Below are 20,204 nucleotides of genomic sequence, written 5' to 3' on the forward strand. Positions count from 1 at the left end.
TTTACAATACTTAAATGGTGATAACTTTGATGGCTGGAAGTTTGGGTAAAGGGTAATTTAGAAGCTTCTCTTTTTTTTTTTTTTCCAAATCAGCTTCTAAAAAACAGATGAGTTTCAATAATAAGTATATTTCAGAGATGCACACATTTTCTACTTTCTATGTTATAGTGCAATCCTCTGTGCTGTTAGCAGAGCTGAGGTCTTCCAAAAGACAACACTACAGAATAAGGTGAACCATCTGCTTATGTAAGAAACTTTGTGTGATGGACAAACCCAGGACAGATACAGAGATGCAGAAAGAGAAGATGTAAGACATACAAATGGACCACAACAGAGAATTCTATTCAGAGAACTGTTTGCCTAAATGTCATAGCATTTTTTCATAATTCAAAATACATAGATATTTACATTACGGATATATTTATGAATGATTGTAAATAATCTAATGACATATTGTCAGATATGATTTGCTAAATATTTATCTGTGACTATAGTATGTGTGTATATATATTCATGAATATATATATTCATATAAGTTCACATATTTATAAATGAGACTCGGGTATAAGTTTCCTTTCTCAAAATGTCCTTGTCAGGTTTTAGTATCAAAGTTATACGGGCATCATTAAAAAGTTGTTGAATGTCTCTAATTTTCTCAAAGAGTTTGTAAATTGGTGTCTTAGCTTATTGGCTGCATGCAGTTGATTTATTTAGGAAGTGATCTCAGGTAACAGAAGAAACGGAAAAATGAAACTAGGAAATAACAAAAGCAAACAGAAATGTGATGGGGACAACTGAGGCTTAATTCTTCTGGAATCTCTCTTATAGTGATATAGAATGGACTACACTGTCCAATCAAAAGAAAGAAAGGAGCAGCAACCAGTTTCATGCAGGCGTAACGTGACAGCACCTCCCCGCATATATTTCACTGTCTACCCCATGGCTTCTCTGACCTGTGGGAACCTCCTTACCAATACCCACTTAGACATTTACAACCTGAAAATGCAAGGGAGTTAACACCCCAAAGACAAATATTTATCAGCAGAAGACAGGAAACTGTAGATAAATTCTTCCCTGCCCTGGATTAAAAGGCAAACTGGCAGAATGTGTGTTTGAGCATAAAATTGTTACAACTGGCAATTGTTTTTTCTTCAATTGTTTGGCACAAGTCACTGGTAAAACATGAACAGTACATAATTTGCCTATGTTCTTCTTGTGGGAAGATTTTAATTACAAATGCAATTTATTTAAAAGATACAGGTCTATTCAGATTTCTATTTCTTCTCGTGTACGTTTTAATACATTGTATTTTTCTAGGAATTTGCTCATTTTATCTGTTATATTTTGGTACTATAAACTATCTTATTGTTATTAATTGAATTATAACATATATACAGAAAAATGAACAGATTATAATTTACAGCTTGATGAGCAATTCTCCTGCCTCAGCCTCCTGAGCATCTGGGACTTCAGGTACATGCCACCACACCCAGCTAATTTTTCTATTTTTAGTAGAGATGTGGTGTTACTATGTCTGCCGGGCTGGTCTCAAACTCCTGACCTCAAGTGATCCGCCCATCTCTGCCTTTCAGAGTGCTGGGATTACAGGCGTGATCCCCCATGCCCAGCCTCTCCACATGGTTTTGGTTTGCTTCCCTAATAATTAGTGATAGTGAGCATCTTTTTATCTGCTGATTGGCCATTTGCATCTCTTATTTGGAGGTCTGTCTATTCACGTCCTTTGTGCATTTTTGAACTGCCTTAGTTGGGTTTTGTTGTTGCACTGTGAGAGTGCTTTATCTATTCTACATGGGAACTCTTTCACATGTAATTTGCACATCTGTCCTGTCATTCCGTAGGTTGCCTTTTCACTCTGTTAATAGTATCCTTCGATGCAATCCAATTTGTCTACTTTTCCTTTTGTTGTTTGGGCCTTTGGTGTCATATCCAAGAAATCATTGCCAAAGGAAGCTCTCCTTCTATGTTTTAATCGTTGGCAGCTGGGAACGGTGGCTCACACCTATGATCCCAGCACATGGGAAGGCTGAAGCAGGTGAATCATGAGGTCAGGAGTTCAAGACCAGCCTGATCAAGATGCCCCGTGTCTACTCACTCCCAGGTACTGGGATGGGGTTTAATTTCCAGTGACTGGCCCAGAGCCTTCCCAGAGGAAGATCTCAAGGGAGGCTATTGAAGGAACAGCATGCAACTTGCCTGCCTGCACTCGTTCACACAGAAGGTGGTGGGGGTTTGAGAAGGTGGGGGGGGCGGTTGTGTGGATCAGCTTCATTCACAGCTGTCTGGTTTCCTATGGGATGTGACCATATAACGGTCAGGCAAGAAGATGACTTAATTTATCTTCTTGGAATCACTGCTTTTATCCTCCCACCGTTGTCACTGGATAAAAGGCTGGGCCATAGGAGGCTGGATGAACTTCGTTTTGGCCAGGTAAGCAGAATGGAAAGTAAGGAGGAAAGTAAGCAGTGAAGTTATGCTCACCTGAGCGGGGAGGGGGGTCACGAACATCGCTGGCCTGCCCCAGCTCTGCCTTTGGCCCTGTGGTTACAAAGCTGCCCCACCAGGAGCAGCCCCCCACTGGCAGCTCTGGCCCTGGGGACTTGTGAGTGTTTGGCAGGGGCAGAGTGTGGAAAGGCCAAGTCCACACTGTTATCTAACCCTAGTTCAGCTCAGGATTCAGCTTTCCCCAGCCCCTTCTTCTCAGGGTCTCAGCTTGGGCCCTCAAGGCAGCAGGAAAATGGGCTTTCCTCACCCCCTAGGTCCCCTGTCCTTCTTTACCCCCTACTTCAGACACAGCTTCACCTAATCCAGCCACAAGGAGAAAAGAAGGCAAATCACTCAGGAAGGGAGGCACCTGAGCCCCTGCTCTACCCAGACAAGGCACCCTGTGCGTCTCCCACGACTTACCACATCTACCTGGGACTCGAGGAAAGGGCCAGAGAGCCGAAGGTGACACCGGAGTCTCCAGCACCACCTTCCAGAGCCCCCAGGGAATCTCTCGCTCTGTGGGGTTGGAAGACTGGCTCCCCTGGGGATGTGTGTGAGTGTGTGCTCCGCAGGGCACGCAGAGGTCAGGGTCCTCTACATTCAGGACAGCAAGGAGAGAATGGCCTGGAGTGAGAGGCCCTAGGGTTGGGGGCTAAAGCAGTACAGGTAGGGAAACAGGGTGCCGGGGTGGTTAGAGGGAACCGGTAGGGAAGACTTGGAGTCTTGCATGTGCCTAGGGGAGCTGCGGTGGGGAGGCAGCAGGGGGCCTCTCCTGCCGGATGGGGTTTTCTGAGGCCGCGATCCCTGAGGGTTCCTTGCTCTAGCGTTGCCTCCTACAATTGCGGTGGTGGAGGGGGTCGAGTGAGTAGGGCACAGTGAGGCGGCCGTGGCACGGTGGGAGCCTCGTGTTCAACGGCTCTACCCGTGGGACCAGACCCCTGAAGCTCCCCAGCCAGCAGGGCCAGGACTTGCCTCGGGAATCTGAGTGCTCCCCAGGGCCCGGGGCATTCGGGGGCGACGTGCCTTCCAGTGTCTGAGCTCCAGCCCCAGTCCGGGAGACCAGACCGGCGCACCTGGGTCCAGGTACACCCGCCCGCCCTGACTACTGTCCCAGTGGGGCCAGGGAGCCAGGGCCTCGTGTATGCCAGGCTCCGACGCATCTTTGTATTTCATATCTTCCCGCCGCTCCGTGTCTCCGGGAAGCGTTTCCCGCCCCAGTAACCCAACAGAGGGTGAGGCGAAGTGAGTGGTTGGGGGGCGTGTCCCGCAGGCTCAGGTGAGTGCGCGTGCTCTGGGTAGAGGCGGCCCTGCGCGCTTGCCGTATGTCGCTTCCGGGACGCGCCCAGTGGCTACTCTGGTGCAGAAAGCGTGTGCGGCTCGGTGCGGACTCGCTGGGCAGGTCGGCTTCGCGGACGCAGTGGGCTGCGACTCCGTGGGACGGGAGCGCGCTGGAGCAGCCCCGCGTCCTGGCCAGGTAAGCTGCAGGACCCGGGCTGCCTGACTCGCTGGTGGCAGCCTGCGACCTCACGGGGCGCCGCAGGGACCGGGACGAGTGGAGGGAGGCGCGTAGGTGGCTGCCCTTGTGCCCGGAGCCCTACCCTCGCTCTCGGAGCGCTGCCCTCTGGACTCCACGGGGTTGCGGGACGGCTGTTGCTGGGATCTAGGGGTGCAGCCCGGCGGCCCCACTCCTCTCCTACGGCCACTTCCTCCTCCCAAGATCCACAAGCGGGTGCAGCGAGGACAAGGCTGCAGCTGTCGCGTCCCGCGCGGGGGGGCTCTGCAGTGACAGGCCACTTGGCTGCGGCTACAGGCGCTGTCTGGTGGGGGTGGGGGTAGGGGTAGGGGAGGGAGGGTGTCCTCTCCGGTCCCACCAGGCTGGCCGTGCCGCTGGTGCGTTCCGTGGCCGGAGAACCCGAGCCCGGATCTTGTCCCATTTCCCCTTTCATTTTATAGTAAGGTCCAGAGGGAAAACCTTCTCAATTAAAAATCCCAAACCCTGTTGCTCCTGGGCCACAGGCTCCGGGTTGGGTGTGTGCGGCTGGGCACGGGCTCACTGAGGAGCTCGGCTTCGCAGCCGGGCGGGCGGCGGCGGAGTGGGGACTGAAGCGCGCTGAAGCAGCCCCTCGCCCTGGCCAGGTAAGCTGGAAGGCTTGGGCTGCCTGACTCGCCGGCGGTGGCAACCTGGGGCCTCCCGCGGCTCTGCAGGGACCCGGATGCGTGTTGGGGGAGGGGCGGCCGGAGGTTGCGGCCCCAGTATTCCAGAGCGCTGCGCTTTGGACTCGGCTGGGCTGCGGGGAGGCTGTTGCTGGGATCTGGGTTTCAGCGAGCGGCCCCATTCTCTTCCTACCGGCCACTTCCCTCTCCCACGACCAGTTGGTGGGTGCAGCGGGTACTAGGCGGCGGCTGTCGCATCCCCAGGTTGGGTCAGGGTGGGGTCTCACAGCCAGTGGCCACTAAGCACCGGCTAGAGGCGCTGTCTGAGGGTGGAGGGGCACTGGGGTCCCGCCACCGGGCTGGGCGGGCTGCTGGTGCGTTACCCCCATGCGTTCCCCCGTCCTCACTTGGCGCTGGCAACAAGTCCTGGTGCCGGGCAGCAACTGGGTTGGGGTCACCTCTGGGTTAGCTGTCCCCAGATATCCCGAGCCTGGATCTTTGCCCCCTTCCCTTTCCCTTTATAATAAGACCCAGAGGGAAAAAATTCTCAATTAAATACCCCACACCCCATTGCCCCTGGGCTACAGGTGCCAGGTTGGGGAAACGGAAGGGACCTGCCCCTGGGCGAGGCCCCTTCCCCAAGGCAGGCACTGCCTGGAAAGGCTGCTGGTGGTAGATCTGTCTGCAGATGGTGAAGGAGAACATTGAAGACAGTTCCCCCGACTCTTGGCTGTGCTGAGCCCATCTGGAGTGTTTTTGGTTCAGTTTCAGTACAGCTTATAGGTTCATGTTAGTGATGAACTTGGGTGGAGATGGTGACACAGTTTGTTCTCTCCTCCTAGGCTTTTAGTGTGCTGTATTGGGATGCGAGATTAAAATAATTCACCAAGACAAAAGTATGCCAAATTGCAGGGTCTTTATTGCCCTCGAACATGGAGGACTCACGTCTCTCTAACCGGCGACCCCGAAGGGAGGGTGCCAAGACTTTTTATACCCGAAAAACCACCTTGGGAGTGGTATGAAGGGGCTTGAGACATTCCGAGGGCTGGTGGATTCTGTAAACCACCTCCTGGGCAGGGACGAGGGTGGGGGCCTCCAGACATTCCGAGGGCTCCGGGGCTTATTGTCACTCTAATTGCTACCTAAGTGATTTGCAGAAGTGAAGAAAAACGTTAGTTTACACATTGTCTGGGTAGCGGTGGAATTTAGAGATCTTAGTTCACAGGGGCCAAGATGAAATTAGCTTGGGCCACGTATCCTGATAAGCAAAAACCAAAGTCAGCAGTTATTGCAAGGAGAATGGGGCAGTTATTATAACCCATTTTTGGAGACACAGCTTTGTCTTACAAAATGGCATTGCTCAGGTTCTGGCTCTAGGCCAGCTGTAGCACATTCCACCCTGTTCTTTTTGTGCGACCCCGGTTGTGGGACCCCGACCCACGGAGGCAGGCAGGCACTCGACCGACACGAGGCAGGAAGCGTGGTGACCAGTACCGACTTTATTGGGATCTCCGGGCGACTCCGGCGGGCAGGGAGGAATCGCGCGCGCTTTCTTTGTTCAATCTGTTTTATAGGGGCAGAGGGCCTGGGGCGGTGGGAGAGCTGATCTGGCAGGTAGTGATAGGCTAGGGGGAGTTGACCTGGCGGGTAGTGATTGGCCAGGTTGGTTGCTAGGCAGGAAACCTGCCGGGCGGGAGTTTGTGGGAGGGGAGGTTACGGGAGAGCTGATGGGGTGGATGGTGATTGGTTCAGTGACCGGCTGGGCGGGAAGGTTGCTGGTCTTGGGCCGGGCCTGGATGGAATGAGATAAGGGCCCCTCCCTGCAGGGGAGGAAGGGCTACCTTTGTCGGGAATTAGGCCCTTTCCACATGGCTGGGGAACGGGGCCAAAAGTCCCCTACCAGACATTCCCAACTCCTTAAAGAGGGAAAAGGGGCGGCGGCTGTCCTTCTGGCTACTTCCTGCTGACTTTGGGGCGGCGAAAGGGTGGGGGGTAGGAGTTTAGGCTGTCTGGAGAGGAGTATGGTGATATTCCGGCCAATGGAGGTTAGGCATTGGCTGGAGCATCATCTGGTGAATGGTAACACGTGTAAGCTCCTGGAAGCGCTGCCGCAGGTACTGCAGGAAACAAGGAGCAATGAGTAAAATTAAACAGACGATTACCAGGGGCCCGATTAATGGGGATAAGAGGGTATACATAGAGGAAGACCACCACGCTGTGGCGTCAGCTGAACAGGGGAGGTACCCTCCTAAGGGAGCGGCGTCAGGAGGTGGAGGGGTTGAGAGCAGGAAAGGACGGCCGTACAGCAGCTCAAACGGGCTGAGCTGTGAGGGGCCCCGAGGGGCTGCTCTTAGTCAGGCGAGGGCAATGGGAAGCAAGGTTACCCAAGACTGGCGAAGTTCTAGCATGAGTTTCGTTAGCTGCTCTTTGATGAGGCCATTGGCCCGCTCTACCTTACCGGAGGACTGTGGGTGGTAGGCGGTGTGTAATTTCCACTGGATTCCTAGGGCGGTAGAGACAGCATTAGTAACTTTGGAGACAAAGGCCGGACCGTTATCAGACTGGATGGTGGCTGGGAGTCCGAAGCGAGGTATGATGTCCTGGATTAGATGGGTGGTAACTGTTTCTGCAGACTCAGACGCGGTAGGGTAAGCCTCAATCCAGCCTGAAAAGGTATCCACAATGGTTAAAAGATATCAGTACTGCTTGTGTTCAGAAGGCCTGGGTAACCGTGCCCTGGGAAGAGAGCGGTCCTGTGGGGGTGTCGGATGCAGCCTGATACAGAGGTTTGGCTAGGGCCGCATAATTAGGTACCCAGTGGTGGAAAAACCCAACCAAGCCCAAAAAGGAGGGTATTTCCTGGGCTGGCTGCAGGGGCTGGAGAGTTTTAAGAGCCTGTAGCCAATCAACCGTGATGGACTTTTTCCAGGGTGTTAACTGTAACCCCAAGTAGGTGACTGAGGATGAGGCTATTTGGGCCTTACTAGGGGACACCCGGTACCCCTTGCCCCCTAGAAAGTTCAGGAGAGCAGTGGTGGCCCATATACACTCGGGGCGGTTGGGGGAACAAACTAGCAGGTCGTCCACATATTGGAGAACTGACGAGGGTGTAAGGTCACAATTGAGTAGGTCATGGGCTAGTGCCTGTCCAAACAAGTGGGGGCTGTCCCGAAACCCCTGAGGGAGGACCGTCCACGCGAGTTGCTGGGAGATTCCCGTAAGGGGATCTTCCCAGGTGAAGGCAAAGATGAAGTATGAGCTTGGGTCAAGAGGAATGGTGAAGAATGCATCTTTAAGGTCTAACACCGAGAAGTAGGCAGTGTCCAGGGGGATGTGTGAGAGTAATGTGTAGGGGTTGGGAACAACTGGGTGTATGGGAATAACTGCCACGTTGACAAGACGTAAGTCCTGGACTAACCTATACTGCCCTGAAGGTTTGCGGACAGGAAGGATAGGGGTGTTACAGGGGGAGTTTATAGGGATTAAGAAGCCACGGCTTTTAAGCTGCTCAATGATGGGTCTGAGGCCAATGCGGTGAGCCTTAGAGATGGGGAATTGAGGACGGCAAAGGAACCTAGGGGAGTGTTCTTGGAGGAGGATTTTAATGGGTTGGTGGTGTGTTGCCACCGTGGGACTGTCTATATTCCAGACCTGGGGATTAATCTCGGGGAGGAGGGCACGTAGACTGTCTACGGATTGTGGATGTTCGGGAGCATAGGCCAGTAAGAGGAAATCACCCTGAACGGTTGGGGAGAAGGCAATGCTGGCGTTTAGTTTGGAGAGGATATCTCAGCCCAGTAAAGGCACCGGGCAAGATGGAATTACCAAGAAGGAGTGAGTAAACTGGGTAGGGCCATATGAGCATGTAAGTGGCAAGGTTTGGCCTGGTCAATCCCCATAATAGAGACCTGGGAAGGAATGATTTGTCCAGAAAAAAGTGGGGAGCACAGAATAGGTAGTAGCCCCCGTGTCGAGCAAGAAGGAGACACTTTTACCCGCTACCTTGAGTATAACCCTGGGCTCGGCAAGGGTAACCGGAGTTGGGGAGCCAGGGCCCCACTATTCGTCCAACAGCCCCAGTAATTCCGGGAACGGGGAATTCTGGGTGCCTGCGTCTTGGGTTGCATGACCAGGTTCCAGGCTCCCAGCGGCTGCCCCCTGCTGTCCAGTGCGCCGACCTGGAGGGGCCGGGACCCTGGGCAAGTTGGGGCAGTCCGACTTCCAGTGTCCCATGAGCTGGCAAATAGGGCAAGGCTTAGTGGGCAGATGAGGCTGGGGGCAGGTCGAGGACCAGTGTCCCTCCTTGCCACACTTAAAGCATGCTCCAGGAGGAGGACAGGAGTTGCTTTTTAGCTTTGGGTTCCCTGGCTTTGGGTTTCCTGTCGGCCTCAGGGCGGCAGCAAGCAAGGTGACCTTCTGCTTCATTTGGGCTTGGCGGGCTGCCTCAGCTGTGTCCTCCCTGGCATTAAAAACTTTAAAGGCCATGTTTACCAGGTCTTGTATGGGGGTTTCCGGACCCTCCTCTACCTTTTTAGTTTCTTCCTGATATCAGGGGCAGACTGGGAAATGAAATGGGAAGCTAGGACTGTGGCATTGGAATTAGGCAGAAAGAAAGAAGGATAGGATTAAAAGTATAAAGCAGTCACCATCTTAAGGGCGAGGCACAGGATAGGATTAAAAGTGTAAGGCGGCCACCATCTTAAGGGCGAGGCACAGGATAGGATTAAAAGTGTAAGGCGGCCACCATCTCAAGGGCGAGGCACAGGATAGGATTAAAAGTGTAGGGCGGCCACCATCTCAAGGGCGAGGCACAGGATAGGATTAAAAGTGTAAGGCGGCCACCATCTTAAGGGCGAGGCACAGGATAGGATTAAAAGTGTAAGGCGGCCACCATCTTAAGGGCGAGGCACAGGATAGGATTAAAAGTGTAAGGCGGCCACCATCTTAAGGGCGTGATACGGCCACCATTTTGGGATATAGGGTCTAGTCGAGTATATCGGACTAGAGCTTCTTGTAGGCGGCCTAGGAAAAGAGCGGGACTTTCATCTGGGAATTGGGTGACCTCTCTTAATTTATCATAATTGACTACCTTGTTCGATACGGCCTCCATTCCCCGAAGGAGGTACCGTATCATGCGGTCCCGCCTGGGTATATCAGAGCCCCGTCCTGCCTGATAATCCCACCGCGGGTCCTCATTGGGGACAACTTCAGGGCCTAAAGGAATTTGATTGTCTATGGCATGATCTTTGTCTGCCTGGTGTTGGGTGGCGGCCAGAATACGCTCGTGTTCCTCGGCCGTTAGGGTAGAGGTGCAGATGACCCTAATGTCATGCCAGGTGAGGTCATAAGCTTGAGTGAGGTACTTAAACTCTTTTATGTATGTAGATGGATCGGCGGAAAAGGATTCTAAGCACTTTTCTATTTGTGCTAGATCTTGAAGGGAGAAAGGGACGTGTACCCTAACCAAACCTTCCGCCCTGGCCACCTCTCGAAGCAGAGCCAGGAGTGTGGGCTGCTACCGGGGAGGTAAGGCAGGGTGCGGTCTCCAAAGGAGGAGGCACAGAGGGAGTGGAGGAAGGGCGAGGCGAGGCCTCTGAGGCAGGAAGTGCGGGGGGAGGAGACAGATGTTCAGGCAGCTCTTCCTGTGTTGAGTAAGGTGGGGGAGAGGTAATGGAGATGGTGGAGGAGGTGTTGCGAGGGACCTGGGCTAAAAGAACCTGATGAGTAGAGCAAGTGGAACAAAGGTCCGGGTGGGTACAGAGATCCCAAAAAGCCTTCACATAAGGCACCTCGCGTTCTTTGCCGGTGCGGCGGCAGAAATTATCAAGATCACGAAGGATGTTGAAATCGAAAGTACCAGTCGGGGGCCAATGTGACTGGTTATCGAGCTGGTACTGAGGCCATGCCACTTGAGACAAGAAAATAAGTTTCTTTTGCCTCAAGGTTTGCGAGTATCCCAATTTGGAAAAATTTCACAACAAACACCCAAGAGGAGTGTTAAGGGGTATTTTGGACTCTGCATTCCCCATGGGTGGCGCGGCAGTGGTTCCCTACCAACTACCGAGTAAATGTAGGAAGAGGCGTCCCCCAAACACTACAAATACCCGGAGAATTGGAGAGAGGAAGAGTCAGAGAGGGCGTCCCCTGTCCGGCGCTTCCAAAAGGCTCCTGGAGCCTGGTTGGAGGATCGTACTCGGGCCGGCTGGCGCTTGGCGAGAGATCCGTGGAGTTGGAGTTGGGAGGGACTGCCGTGCACCCCACGGGGAAGGAAAGGTAAGGCAGGGAAAGAGTAATAAAATCGGTCCTACTTTACTCAGAGCGTAGATCAGCCAGATCCAGAGAGGTCGCCGGGGGAGGGGGGCTGTGGGGAGCCCAGCAGCCCGAACCTCCCGGGTTTCGGCACCAGATGTGCGACCCGGTTGTGGGACCCCGACCCACGGAGGCAGGCAGGCACTCGACCAACACGAGGCAGGAAGCGTGGTGACCAGTACCGACTTTATTGGGATCTCCGGGTGACTCCGGCGGGCAGGGAGGAATCGCGCGCGCTTTCTTTGTTCAATCTGTTTTATAGGGACAGAGGGCCTGGGGCGGCGGGAGAGCTGATCTGGCAGGTAGTGATAGGCTAGGGGGAGTTGACCTGGCGGGTAGTGATTGGCCAGGTTGGTTGCTAGGCAGGAAACCTGCCGGGCAGGAGTTTGTGGGAGGGGAGGTTACGGGAGAGCTGATGGGGTGGATGGTGATTGGTTCAGTGACCGACTGGGCGGGAAGGTTGCTGGTCTTGGGCCAGGCCTGGATGGAATGAGATAAGGGCCCCTCCCTGCAGGGGAGGAAGGGCTACCTTTGTCGGGAATTAGGCCCTTTCCACATGGCTGGGGAACGGGGCCAAAAGTCCCCTACCAGACACTTTTAACATGTATTAAATCTTTAATAGGTTTCCTCCTCTTGACACAAGGGCCCATAGTTGGATCTTAGGACCATTAACTTTACCGAATCTATTCTTTCCTGGGTAAATTTGAGGAGGATGTTTAAAAGGCATGGTCCAAATATTAACCCTAGGACCATTAGCACCAAAGGTCCTGCTAATCCAGTGAGCAGGGATGTTAGCCAGGGGGACCAAGAGAACAGTGTTTGATACCAACTTTCTGAGGTTTCTCTAAGGCACTTTCTTGTTTCTACATTTTGTCTAACCATTGCAAGGCTGTCTCGGATGATTCCAGAATTATTTGCATAGAAACAACATTGTTCACCGAGAGCCACACACAGTCCTCCTTCCTTCAAGAACAATAAGTATAACCCCCTTCTATTTTGTAATACCATCTCAGCCAATGAGTCCACTTGTTCAGCTAATTTAGCGATGGAATTCTCCAGATGGGTAATATCTGTATCTATTTGGTGTGACAGAGTTTTATAATTTTGGTCCCCAGCGACTAAGGCAGATATTCCTATAGCTGTGGACCCTGATATTCCAAGTCCCACTAACAGGGGTATAATTATGGGGGCCCATTTCCAACATTTGTCGGTATCGGGCGCTATGAGAATCTCACCTTGGGGTCCATCATAAACATTTACCCGGGGCAATATATATACGGGGGTACAAAGAATGGGTTTTGAGGAGTTGCTGAACTGGTAGGTGCATATGCAGCTCATCAGGCCAAAAGTACAGGTGAACCAAGCAGAGTCTGGTGCAGTGTAGTAAAAACTGGTCTGGCTATAACTCAAAATGAGGGTGTTTTTGCAAAAATGTCAGTATGGGGAGCTGGCACGATTATAGTTAGGGGAATGGTAACATCTGCCTTCTCCCTCTAAATCCCCTAGGATTATGTGGAACTATCTCTCAGTACGTGAAGTACTTGAGGGGGCTATATTGGGTTGTGCTGCTAGGCCTATGTAAAACGGTGGCTGTGGATTTAGGCATAGCCAGCAGTCTTTATCTAGGTCTGGGTTTGTCTGGTTGAGCAGGTGGTGTGTGGAGGACATGTTCAGAAGGTTCAAGCCTTCTGTGTCTAGGGGGGGCTTCTGTGAACAGGTTAGGAATGGAGGTAGTAGAGCTAGGAGTGGAGGGTAGGTTGGGAGTAGGGGTAGTCGAGCTAAGAGTGGGAGCTATTTGGATCTTGGGGAAGGTTTGTGGGGGTTTTAGGACCTCTGCTACGGGCCCCACTGGGCGGTCGGGTCTGGGCAACGGTATACACTAGATGGTAAAGATGTTTCCCATGTCCTACCCACTCATATATACTCTGAGGCCCACGTGCGTCCTGTAGCCCACCTCCCATCTGGATACAGGACTGTTATCTTAAGTGGGTTACAAGAACCAGTGGAGCAAGTGTTTAGGGGAGAGCCTAGGGTGAACGAAATGAAAGAATCCCTTTTTATAGTATATCCTGATATAGTGGAGACAGACTCACAGCCCCAATAGGGGCAGAAGAACTCATGCAAGTCATTACAATTCCATCTTTTATCTGGTGTGGACCCTGGGCACAAATGTCTCATCCTCTGAAGTTGTCGCTCTGCCCCTGAACTGCTGCACCCAGCTATATCTCCACTTGTTCTGAAATTTAGGTTGGGGCCCAGGAGGGCACAGAGGTCTAGGGAGAAGGTAATGGGGATCTCTGGAGTGTACTCCAGGGTTAGGTTGACTAGGGTGGATCCCTTTCCAGTTAGGGAACTAACATGTGCTCCAGTGGAGCCCTTGATGATGGCCCATCGGCAGTAGGTGGGTGCCAAGGAGGGTCCCTTTTGGAGGGTGGTTGCAGGAATCAGGGAGATTAGGATGATGACTGAGAACAGCGCAATAGTCTTAGCTTTAGGAGGTCCATTGAGGATGGAGCCGCTTCCCATCTTGCATTGGGGTGGGGGGGCAGTCCTGACATGTGAGTGGTGAATCCAGGCAGTCAGTCCATCCACCTTGACTGCCGTGGGGGTGACCAGGATCACGGTGTAGGGTCCTTTCCAGTGAGAAGTTAGGCTGGAAGCGGTGAATCTCTTTACCAGGACTTTGTCCCCGGGCTGGAAGGGGTGTACTGGCTGGTCAGTGAGGTCCACTGGGGTAGGCTGAGTCTCCCTGATGAGCGTGTGCACCTGGGACTGAACAGACTGGAGTGCCTGCAAGAACTTAAGGAGTGTATGGTTATGGACTTTAGCATGTATGGCGTCCGCAAGTTTGGGGAGTAAGGGAGGGGGTCTCCCAAACATAATCTCAAAAGGAATGAAGCCTTTTTTTTTATAGAGAGTACATCGGGTATGGAGGAGAACAAAAGGAAGCAGGTTGACCCAGTTTTCACAGGTCTGTAGAATGAATTTTGTTAAAGTTTCCTTTATGGTCCGGTTCATCCTTTCAACCTGCCCTGAACTCTGGAGGCAATAGGCACAGTGTAGTTTCCAGGATATGCCCAGGGCCTTGGCCAGGCCCTGAGAAACCTGTGCTGTAAATGCAGGGCCATTATCTGATCCCAGTGGCAGGGGCAAGCCAAATTGAGGAACCAGGTCCTGTAACAATCTTTTTGTTACTACTAATGCAGTTTCTGACCTAGTGGGAAAAGCCTCGACCCATCCCAAAAAAGTGTCTATGAACACAAGGAGGTATATGTAGCCACACGCTGGGGGCTTTATTTTAGTAAAATTTGCTTCCCAGAGTTCCCCTGGGCTAGATCCCCTAAGCCTTATCCCTGCCTGACTAGACCTACTGCCTCCTGGATTTACCCAGGCACATACACTATAACGAGTAGTAGTTTTCCTAACAATCTCGTATAAATGTGGAATGTAGTATTTGGCCCTCAGCAGCTCAGTTAGTTTTGTTTGCCCTAAGTGTGTGGCCTGGTGTGTGTCCTTAACTAGAGTCCATCCTAGAGCCTGGGGGAGCACAATCTTTGAGTCTGGTAGAATCCACCATCCTGTGGAATCTTGTTGTCCCCCCTGTTCTTTAGCAAAGTTTTCCTCATCAGGTGAGTATATAGGGGTAGAGGGCAGGGTTGGGGCCGGCAAGGTCACGAGAAGAGTTAGAGGTTTCACCGGTCCTAAGGCTGCCTGTCTGGCTTATAGGTCCCCTGCCCTATTTTCCCTTGCCTCTGGTGCATCTCCTTTCTGGTGTCCTTTGCAGTGTATTACTGCCACTGCTTTGGGCTTCCATATAGCTTCTAGTAGAGCAAGGATTTCTTCTCTGTTTTTGATAATTTTTCCTTCTGAGGTAAGCAACCCTCTTTCTCTATAAATGGCTCCATGTATATGGGCCGTAGCAAAGGCATACCGGCTATCAGTATATATGTTGACAGTTTTTCCCTCTGCCCAGCTCAAGGCCTTTATCAGAGCTATGAGTTCTGCCTTTTGAGCTGAGGTTCCATGTGGAAGAGCCTGAGCCCAAATAACCCGCTCTAGGGTGACCACATCTGCCCCGGTGTACCTGACTCCATCGACCATGAAACTGCTGCCATCTGTATACAGTACCTCTCTGGGTTCTGCAGGGGGACTTCGGTGAGATCCGGCCATGCAGCATGGAGGACATCTATTGTCTGTTGGCAGTTGTGTAAGGGGTCCTCTGGCTCGCTGTCAGGTAGCAATGTGGCGGGGTTTAAAACTGTGGTTTTTGAAAATTTTATGCGGGCTGGTCCAAAAGTAAGGCTTGGTATTGGACTACGTGGGCATTAGACATCCATTTTCCCGGAGCTCCATGGAGTAGTGACTCCACCGCATGGGCTGCCACTAAGTTTAACCCCTGCCCCAAAGTCAGCTTTGACTAATAGGGCTGTGGCTGCCACTGCTCTCAGGCACACTGGCCATCCGGAGGCTACTGGATCAAGTACGTTCGTTTTTCCAGTGTCCCTTTCGTCAGCAGAGTGCACATTGGTTGTGCCCTAATCTGGGCCTTTGTTCCCCGAGGCCTCTCTGCTGGTCTCCTGGTCCTCGTGAGATAACTCCGGTGTCCTGGAGTGCTGCTATCATTGCCTTAGTAACTCTCTTATCTTGTTTAGCCTCTAAGGTGTCTCTATTGTTAAAGACTTTTTGGGCAATCTCCAACAACTGAGTTAAATTCATTCCCTGGAACCCTTTTAATTTTTGCAATTTTCTTTTTATGTCTGGGGCAGATTGGGAAATGAAAGCCAAGTTGATGGCCTGCTGATTCTCCAGGGCCTCAGGGTCTATGGGGGTGTAGGTACAGTAGGCATCCTATAGGCACGCTAGGAAAGTGGCTGGGGACTCCTGCGGACCTTGGGTCACGGTCCCTACCTTGGAAAGGTTGGTAGGTTTCTGGTCTGCCCCTCTAACCCCCTCCAACAAGTACCGGTGAAAATTGTTCAAAGCCTGCAGGCCCTCTGAGGTGTTTGGGTCCCATTGGGGCCTGGTGGAAGGGAAAATTTCATTAATTTGCTCCTCACGGTCTTCTACTGACCCTCCCCCCATCCCAAGTATTGCTTTATGGGTTTCTTGTCTAATTCTACTTCTCTCCTCTGTGGTGAACAGAATCAGTAATAATTGTTGGCAGTTGTCTTAAGTGGGGCGATGAATCTAGAGTACAGACTCTAAGAGCCATGTCAAAGCCTGCGGCTTCTCAGAGAATGGGGGATGTTGAGCCTTCTGATGGAACTTACTCTATTGTAAAACCCCGACACCGCCTTAAGTTCCCCAGCCTCCTAGCACAACCCCCTCCCAGGGAACATTTCATCTCAGCAGGTTTCTAACCCTCCCCCTCTCGCCATCTTAGCAGTTCCCCAGCATGAACCCCTCCCAGGAACTATTAAACTCAGCAGTTCCCCAGCACCTCCCCCCCTGCACAGCCTCTCACACTGGAGGCATCTGCTGGCTTGCAGGCCATAAAAATCCCCTTTGCCACGCCACGGGTGCCGTGCACCAATTTTTGGTGCAGCCTGGCAGCTTTTCCCTTACTCTTAATAAAGCTTGTGCCAGCACTTGGTGTTTGGCCCTTTCTTTGATTTCTATCACTTTCCAGTTATACAAATCACTACAGGAAAAAGGGATATGAACAAAGAAGGGGCTGCCCCAGCTGCTGCCATCTGCGGGAGGTGCTTCCTGGAGGGGCAGCAGCTTTGGGGGGTGTGGGGTCCCGCTTCGAGTGTGGAGAGGAGACAAGGGCCGATCATTAGTACTGTCCGGAGAGGGGTGTCGGGACCCCATCCCCAAGGGCTTAGAATATGGTGGAGGCATCTCTTGGTCCTTGGCAAGGGCTGGAAGAATAGCTGGTGCTGAGGGGCTCTTCTTTGGGCTTGCTAACATGAAGTCCAGCCCGTTTTGTACATTTTTAAGCCAAGGAGGAGGGTGTTGGATCAATTCTAGCCATTGATTAATGTATGGAAATTGATCGGGGTGGCCCAGGGACCCTGTCACGATGTCTCAGACAGCCTGAGTTATTTTGGGGTCGTATGTCCCCGTATCTGGCCAGCCTACCCCAAAGGCTGGCCACTCTAACTCACAGAGGGTCCGAAGCCTCTGTAGGGTTAGCTTAACACCATACTGGCTAGAGAATGCTGTTTTAAATTTTTCCATCATGCATCAGAGAGGGGCATGGTCGGGACTGTTAGGAGCCCATTTTGGTCTTTCTCGGGGTCCTGGAACCTGTTTTAATTATTCTTTGTTGGTTTGTTTGTTTGTTTAAGCTAATTTAGATGGAAAAGTTTTGTTGTAGAGAGCCAATTTTAAGTAAGACAAATTATGCTAAACATAAAGTCCTGTAGCCTTTAGCTTTTGAATTTTTCAAGAGGCTTTTTCCTTTTTGTTAGGCTGGCTCCACTGAGGATTTGACACAGCAACCTTGCCGTTGCGGGCCCCGCACCTTAATGACTGTGCTAACAAGTCACTTGCTTTACATAGGGTTAGAAAGCCACTAGGCCAGCTGAGAGATTCCCGCCCCTGAGGCTTTTTGGTCGCCTTCACACAGGGACCCTAAAAAACATTTTCCCTTCTCTCTCTCTCTCCTCTCCTCTCTTTCTCCTTTCTCTCTCTCTCCTCTTCTCTCTCCTCTCTCTCTCCTCTCCCCTCTCTCTCCTCTTCTCTCTCCTCTCTCTCTCCTCTCCTCTCTCCCTCCTCTCCTCTCTCCTCTCTCTCCTCTCCTCTCCTCTCTTTCTCCTTTCTCTCTCCTCTCTCCTCTCTCTTTCCTCTCCTGTCTCCTTTCTTTCTCTCTTCTGTCTCTTCTCTTTTTCCCCTCTCTTACTTTCTTGTCCTTTCTCCTCTCTCTTCTGTCTACTTTCTCTCTTTCTCTCTCTTCTGTCTTCTTTCTCTCTTTCTCTCTCTTCTGTCTACTCTCCTCTCCTCTCTCTTCTCTCTCTGTGATGCACCGTTGGGCACTGCCCATAACAACATTGGACACTTTTCTGGCAGGATAGGCAGTTACCAGTTTTTCCACCCCAGCCTGAGAAAGAACACTCATAGACTCTGATCTAGGGCTTTGTTTCCTACGACCCCAAAGAAACTACTTCCGAGGTGTCAAGGGCACAACTGCCTCCCCGACATGGAATCAGACCCAGCATGGGTACAGGTACTCTTTTCCTGGGGGAGGTGGCTGGGAGAATTTACAGGCCACAATGATTATAACAAGGAAGAGAATAAAGACAACTAGAGTTAGGTCTATCTGCCACATGGTGAAAGAAGAAAGAGTGAGGCCTCAGTCATAGAAGAAGATGAGGAAGAAGGAAAAAAGAGTAATTTCTGCTGGGGTGTAATTAATAAAAGTTCCCTGCATCCAGAGGTCCATCAACCACTGTAAAACATCCTCTACCTCAAGGGAAGATGGCCTAAACCAGTGTATGTCTGCTAGCAGGAGTCTAATAAAACTGACAAACTTACAGACAGGACAGGACCACATACAAGAGCGACAGACAAAGGGTGGGTGCCCCCCAGATGGGAGACCAGTCAGATGCCTGCCCGGCCACGTTCCCAGAGGAATGTTTCAGGGGTGTCTTAGCGAAAGATGTACCTGTATAATCCCTAGGCCTGGTCACCTCAGGATGAAAGTCCGAGTAGGACAGCTCTGAGGTGAATCACTGTTATGCCTTATGACACCCCTGTGGAACCACAGGTGAAGGCCCACACAAGCCCCGTAGCTTTTCAGCCATGGGACTACATATATACACACTCACTCTTTCACTCACACAGAGGTTATGGAAAACAATCAAATGCTGATACCCACTATATCAGCTACCAGAAGGCTGATACCCACTGCACCAGCCACCCGAAGGCTGACACCCACTATGCCAGCTACCAAAAGGCTGATACCCCCTGCACCAGCCACCTGAAGGCTGACACCCACTGTGCCAGCTACCAAAAGGCTGATACCCCCGCACCAGCCACACGAAGGCTGCCACCCACTGTGCCAGCTACCAAAAGGCTGATAGCCCCTGCACCAGCCACACGAAGGCTGACACCCACTGTGCCAGCTACCAAAAGGCTGATACCCCCTGCACCAGCCACCAGAAGGCTGCCACCCAATATGACAACCACCAGAAGGCTGGCACCCACTGTACCAGCTACCAGAAGCCTCAAGCAACATCTCGGTGAGGCTTGCCAGGTCAGAGTTGCAATGACTTGTCAGTCCCCTGACTCAGGCCCTTACTTTGAACTAGTGCCCAGACCAAACTTAACCTCCGGACGTTTTTAGGACCCTGAGGAATTTTGGGTGAATGTCGGCTGGGTGGTCGCTTTGCCTCCTCGGTGGCACTCCGGGGCCCTGAGAGAGCTCCGGGGCGCCTCCCCTAGAGGTCCCCGAGGCAGGAACGGCCACCCGGGTGAGACTCTGAGATGGTTTTTGTCTGGTGATGAGAGAATATCTCGCTGGGGCCTCCAGAATGCTGTATTGGGATGCAAAATTAAAATAATTCACCAAGACAAAAGTATGCCAAATTGCAGGGTCTTTATTGCCGGTGACCACGGAGGACTCACGTCTCTCTAACCGGCGGCCCCGAAGGGAGGGTGCCAAGACTTTTTATACCCGAAAAACCACCTTGGGAGTGGGGGTGATGAACGGGGAGGGGGATGAAGGGGCTTGAGACATTCCGAGGGCTGGTGGATTCTGTAAATCACCTCCTGGGCAGGGACGAGGGTGGGGGCCTCCAGACATTCCGAGGGCTCGGGGGCTTATTGTCACTCTAATTGCTACCTAAGTGATTTACAGAAGTGAAGATAAACGTTAGTTTACACATTGTCTGGGTAGCGGTGGAATTTACAGATCTTAGTTCTCAGGGGCCAAGATGAAATTAGCTTGGGCCGCGTATCCTGATAAGCAAAAACCAAAGTCAGCAGTTATTGCAAGGAGAATGGGGCAGTTATTACAACTCATTTTTGGAGACACAGCTTTGTCTTATAAAATGGCATTGCTCAGGTTCTGGCTCCAGGCCAGCTATAGCACAAGTGCATCCAGGATCCTGAGCTGCCAGGGGCCTGGCCACTCCCACTCGAAGCCCTGCCTTGGCTGAGCTGGTCACCGCTGTGTTTCCCGGACTGGGCCTGCCTGTCCTCTGCAGTGCACAGGTATGCATGTGTGCACATATGTACCCATACCACACACATTCCATGCCCACCTCTCACACACCACACACATACCCCAT

At 51.9% G+C, this 20,204-nt stretch overlaps 1 protein-coding gene across 1 annotated transcript in view; it reads left to right on the forward strand.

Moving 5' to 3' along the window:
* The first annotated feature begins 3,939 nt into the window (after positions 1–3,939).
* Positions 3,940–20,204, forward strand: part of LOC105727047 (amyloid-beta A4 precursor protein-binding family A member 2-like) — a 72,262-nt gene continuing 55,997 nt past the window's right edge. The window contains exon 1 of the mRNA XM_064378652.1: positions 3,940–3,979. The gene's annotated coding sequence lies outside the window, so the exon portion shown is untranslated. The remainder of the gene's footprint in view (positions 3,980–20,204) is intronic.

This window comes from Aotus nancymaae, unplaced genomic scaffold (assembly GCF_030222135.1).
Source record: "Aotus nancymaae isolate 86718 unplaced genomic scaffold, 86718_ANA_hifiasm-v0.15.2.pri h1tg000019l, whole genome shotgun sequence".
Taxonomy (NCBI): Eukaryota; Metazoa; Chordata; class Mammalia; order Primates; family Aotidae; genus Aotus; species Aotus nancymaae.